We start from the raw sequence: 6,615 nt of genomic DNA on the forward strand, positions 1-6,615 counted from the left end.
CACTAGCACCATCAATTGCAGCAGCAATAAAATGCGACATTCGAGTGGTTTTATTGCCGACCACAAGTAGACTTAAAACGTTATATTAAAATATATTTGTGTATGTTGATATATCTGCCGGTGTGTATATTGGGGTCCTCCAACTTCAAACTTGTGGATATGTTTAAGATGAGAATTTTATACAGGGTTGCCCATATTCGACGGACCCATGTTTTTTTGGACCCATTCTAATCGACGAGGCTTGTCCGCAGGCAACATTCTTTGCGTCAATTGAATTTTGTACGGGAACAAATGCAAATCAATGCGAATAATCCGTTGTAAACTGGACCGAGCCATGCCCAACTGCTGAGAACGGCGTTTTTGGGATGTTCTTGGGGACCTCTCAACACTGGCTCGTACGGCAGCGGTATTCTCGGCCGATCGCCTTGGTCGACTTTTATATGGCCTCTTCGGATTAGAAAGAGCCTTACCAGTCGAAAATTTTTCGTATAAATGGTGTTCTTAATGGTGTTGTTAGAAGGCGCACTTCTCACATTTTTTAATGTTTTAAAAGCACGTTGAGTTTTCACAATTGACTTCTTCTATTGAATGTAAATTTCAACTATTTCAGAGCGCTCGCGTGGCGTGTATTGTATTCATGGTAAAAATCTGCTTGGACTGACGCTTCAAACGCGGTATGTCATTAAGCGATGTGACATCTCTGTCAAAAGTAATGGCGTTGCCAGATGGGTCCGTCGAATATGGGCAACCCTGTATAGTCTCAATGTCATTTTTTGAATATTTAGCCACATACTATTCCATGCAAAATTCGTCAGAACAATTTGCATTGTGTCTAGGATGGTTGGTATTGAAGATGAGGTATATAGGCCCACTTTTAATATAATAATCATATATCGGTACCTTCCGATATTCGGTATTTTGATGATTTGCGGCACATTTCTTCGCGTATTTGCCTAAAAATTGGTATTTGTAGATACATTATGGGTTCTAGCTCCTGTGGCGAAACACTGTATGTATAGGTCAAAGATTTTGTATAGCCCCCATACAACGATACCTCCCGATATTCGGTATTGTGAAGATTGTTGCCACATTTTTCAGGGATTTTTCTAAAAATTGATATTTGTAGTTCGTAATGGGTTCTAGCTCTGTTGACGAAATATTGTATGTCCACGATTTTGTATAGCAAACATAGCCCCCATATGACGATATATATAGAGAGGAATATAGGAAGTATTCGGTATCACATTTTCCTACGGATTTTGGTATTTGTACTTCATAATGGGTTCTAGTTCCGGTATCGGAACATAGTATATATAGGTCCACGTTTTTGGATAGCCCCCATACAACGGTACCTCCATATAGTCGGTGTTTTTAGGATTTTTATAACATTTTTCCACGGATTTGTTTAAAAATTGGTATTTGTAGTTCGTAATAGGTCCACGTTTTTCCGGTATTTCTGGTATTGTATTTTAATGTAGAACACATTTGAATTCAGATATTTATACCCTACACCACATAGTGGTAAGGGTATTATGTCTTTGTGGATTTGTTTGTAACTTGGAGAAGGAAGCGAGATAGACCCATAGTTACTTTTGAGGATCTCCATAGAATCACTTTCAGAGTTGATTTATGCATGTCAGTCCGTCCGCCTGTCCATGTATTCTTGTGAAAAAAGGCAGGTCGCATTTATTATCCGATTGAGATGAAATTTTCAAAACAACATTTGTTTGGCCCAAGGACGAACCCTATTGAAATTGGAGATAATCGGTCAAAATTTAGATATAGCTCCCATATATATTTTCGTCCGATTTGCCTTTTATTGTGCACCAAACGTGTAATATCAGCCCGAATTGTATGGAATTTTGCATATACACCCATATTAGGCCTGAAAATATGTGTGACAAATTTGATCGAAATCGGTTCAGATATAGCTATAGATCCCGTATATATTGTTCATCCGATTTGTTTTTTTTTTTGTCCTCCGCAGCCGCAATATACACTTGGTAACAACAATATTTGGGGAAATATATCAAATACAGCTCAAAAATAAATTTGCTAAATATTATCGAGATCGGTTCAGATTTGGATATAGCTCCCATATATAACTTCGTCCGATTTACCTTTTATTGTGCACCAAACGTCTAATATTTGTCCAAATGGGATGGAATTTGGTACTTACGACCGAATTGAGTCTAGCTTCTAGACTAAATTTGGTGAAGATCGGTTCAGATATAGCTTTAGCTCCCATATATATTGTTCATCCGATTTGTGTTTGTTACCCACAGCCGTAATATGCACTAAAAAAATACAGCTCAGAAATGTCTTTGCCAAATTTTATCGAGATTGGTTCCGATTTAGATATAGCTCCCATATATATTTTGATCCGATTTCAAATTAATTATGCACCAAATGGGCAATACAAGTCCGAATTTAAATGATACAAATGCTTCGGCATATTTAGTCCTTTGAACTTTAAATTATAATTATAACCATAGCGTGTATGATTGAATTCACCCATAAAAACTTTTACTTGTTATGCGGAGCTCTACTAAATTAGCAAAGTGGTGTAGGGTATCATAATGTCGGCCCCGCCCGACTTTAAGACTTTCTTTACTGTTTGTTTTTTTTTTTTTTTTGTGAAACGACCATACTGTTATTTTTAGGTAAAAGTAGAACACGTTTGAATTCAGAGACTTTTATATAAAAATGTTTTCCTTACCCTTTGGTGGAGGGTATTTAAAGTTCGGCCCGGCTGAGTTTTTTTACTTGTTTTTATTTACAAATTTTCGAGCAAATTTGCAATAAATATAAAAATTGTGAAATTAAAAAAAAAAATTAAAAATCTTGAAATTTTGAGTAAGGATCTTAAGGGTTCAGATAAGGCTGAGTTTGTGGAAACTTGTACTAAAACGATACGAAAAATATTAAAAGGTACTAGATATAGTACCCTTGTTCTTGAGGAAGCAGTAGAGCTAGAACTTAAATTTTGGAATGAGGGTCAACGATGGAGTATATGAAAGATGTCTGAAAAGAGTTTTGAAAAATCGTACTATAAGTGCACTAAAAGTACTAAAATGTACTATATTCGGTGCCAATTCGTTTCATGTGAAAACTTGTAATTTGGATGGGAATCAATGTTGAGGAATAGAGTCGATGTAAATAGTTAGTTTTGGAAGTGTGTACTCATGTATACGAAAAGTACTAAATGGTACATAATTTAGTACAATATAAAATTAGAGGAACGGATGGAGCTCGAATTCTGAAATTTAAAATTAACATTACTGGCGGAATGTAAGATTGGCGGAATGTAGAAATAAGATTACCATTGCATACTAGGATGTAGGAATGTTGGTAGTTTTGAAATTCGTAAAATTATGAAATTAAAAATTAAATAATTTTGGACAGAAAAATTAGTTGTGGGTCAATTTTCAATGGTTCTACTAATATCCTCCTCTTCGGTAAACAACAAAATAAAAGATTTTGGAGAATTTTTGGTGTAAAATGTCAACATTTTCCTATAATTCTTCCCGAAAATGGAAAAATTCGAATAATATATAAAACCTTTAAAGTTTTAAAATTTAGTACGATGTATGAAGTTTTGATTGAAAAATATTGCCAAAGTGGACCAACAGTACATTTGTAGTACTGAAAAGTCCTAACACAAGCTGTTGCAGCAACACCAACCAACAAGATGAACTTTTCGCTGACGAAGTAGCTGACACTTGCCAGTGCTTTGTATCTGAGGCACCCTATTAAACACGCCCATCCACCAATATGTACGTGAGTGCGTACATGCTTAAAACAAAAACATTGCTGTTCTTTTATAATTCCTATGTACGATTAAAATGCCCCTACAGACCGGAGAAAAGGAGAAGTCGCAAAAAAAAAACCCTTTCATTAAACGTGGTTACGCTCAATTAAATTTATTGTTTGTCATTTAGATAGATTGCAATGTTTTCCTTCCTGCGGCAATGCCATTCTTCATATTAGCCACTTCTGGCCGGGCTAAAACAATAAAACAGTTTTTCTAATACATGCGTACCTGGGGTGCAAAAATGTGTTCTCTTTTAATTACTGATAAATGACAACAATTCCTATAATTTGCAAATATTTGATTGCTATTTGCCATAAAAATTATGTGTGGTTATGTGTTTGCAATGGGGAAGTCAGTGAAACGGTAATCCGTGGAGTATGAGTTCGGACAATAATTCTTAACAGAAATTAAGAAGTATTAAAATATTTTCGATTTGCTGTACAACAAAATTCAACTTCGTGCATAATTTTCGAATTAAGATTCCCTAGAATCTTCGTATTTTAGGTATACAGGGTGAGATGGAAAAACTGCAACCAACTTCAGACTGCTGTCATTTCTAACCCACCCAAGAATGGTTACAAAATGAGGTTCCTCGCTTCATTTCCAGCGAACAATGGCCACCAATCCGTTGGACTATTGTGTCTGGAGTATTTTGGAAAGCAAGGTTCGCACTAAAAAATACCAAAGTGTCGATCACCTCAAGCAAGCGCTTCGCCGGTAATGGGTCAAAATACCGCATAGCAACATTCGGGCATCGTGTGATGGTTTCATTAGCCGTTTGAAGGCCATAATTCATGCCCAAGGTGACCGATTCTAAAATTAGATGCTATTTCCGACATTTTTTGATTTCATTCAATAAAATGTAAAAAAAAGTTATGGCGTTTTACTTTGTTGCAGTTTTTTTTATCTCACCCTGTATATTGTCTTCGTCAATATTGCTGATAACAATACCAGGACTATTATGATCGAAACGTAAGAAAACGAAAGTATCAGTCGGATGCATACCTTCAGCCAATGTTCGATTTTTTTATACCCTCCACCATTCTATGGAGGGTATATTAACATTGTCATTCCGTTTGTAACTCCTCGAACTCCTGGATCAGCGTAAAATTCCACAACTATCTATTGATGTCCGCCTGTCTGTCTGTCCGTCCGCCTGTCTTGTGTAATCACAATATATTTCGAACGAATTTAGATAAAAGGCTAAAATTTTATGCAAATATGCATAGTTTACCGGTAAGCAGGTTAAGTTCGTAAATGGGCCATGTCGGTCCAATTTATCGTGTAGCCCCCACACAACGGTATTAATGGGTACTACAACCTATGGCAAAAAATTTCGTATGCAGGTTTCAAATTTCGTATTTGAAGTTCATAATAGGTACTACAGTTTATGACAAACCTTTTTGTATGCAGGTCCATGTCTTCATATAGCCCCCATATAACGGTTCTTCTCGATAGTTGGTATTTTGATGATTTCTGCAACATTATTCACCAGAATTGATTCAAATTTCCTATTGGAAGATCTTAATAGGTACAACAGCATATGACAAAATTTCGTATGCAGGACCACGTCTTCGTAAGCCCCCGTAAGATTTTAGCGGCATTATTCACTGGAACTGTTGAAATTTGATATTTAATGTTTATTATGGGTACTACAGCTTTTAACAAATAATTTTGTGAAAATGGGCCATTCAGGTCCACGTCTTCGTATAGCCTACATATAACAGTACCTCCCGATATTCGGTATTTTGATTATTTTAGCAATATTATTTACCGGAATTGTTTCAAATTTGGTATTTGAATTTCGTAATGGATACTGCAGTCTAAGACAGAAAATGGGCCATGTAGGTCCGAGTCTTCGTTAGCCCCCATATAACGGTACCCCCCGATATTCGGTATTTTGATGATTTTCGCGACATTATTTACCAAAAATTGTTTCAAAATTGGTATTTAAACTTCGTAATAGATACTACGGCTTAAGACAGAAAATGGGCCAGGTAGATCAACGTCTTCGTATAGCCTCCTTATAACCGAATCTCCCGATATTGGGTATATTGATGATTGTAGAGACATTGATGATTGTAGATTCACCGGGAATGTTGCAAATTTGTTGTTTTAAGTTCAAAATGGATACTACAGCCTATGACAGAAAATTGTGTGTGCAGGTCCACGTGTTCGTATAGCCCCATAAAACGGTACCTGATTTCAGCGACATTATTTACCGGAATTGTTTCAAATGTGGTATTTGAAGTTCGTAATGGATGCTACATACTAAGACAGAAAATGAGCCACGAAGACGTAGACCTAGTCTTCGTATAGCCCCCATATAACGGTACCACCCGATATTGGTTATTTTGATGATTTTAGATACATTATTTACCGGAACTATTTAAAATTTTGTATTTGAAGTTCGTAATGGATACTACAGCCTAAGACAGAAAATTGTCTGTGCAGGTCCGCGTCTTCGTAAACCCCCCATATAACGGTACCTCCAGATAATCGGTATTTTAATTATTTTAGGGTCATTTTTCAGCAGAATTGTTTCAAATGTTACCTACGCAGGTTCATGTCGTCGTATAGACCCTAATATAAAGCTACATTCTGTGTTTTTAAGATTTTAACAGAATTTTTAACGGTTTTTTTTTATTTTTGAGAATTGCCAAATTCGTTCCAAATGGTGGAGGGTATTCAAAGTTTGGCCCGGCTGAATTTAGCTGATTTTTTTTATACCCTCCACCTTGGAAAGGAGGGTATATTAACTTTGTCATTCCGTTTGTAACATCCCAAAATATTCGTTTTAG

The sequence above is a fragment of the Musca domestica genome, unplaced genomic scaffold (assembly GCF_030504385.1).
Source record: "Musca domestica strain aabys unplaced genomic scaffold, Musca_domestica.polishedcontigs.V.1.1 187, whole genome shotgun sequence".
NCBI lineage: Eukaryota > Metazoa > Arthropoda > Insecta > Diptera > Muscidae > Musca > Musca domestica.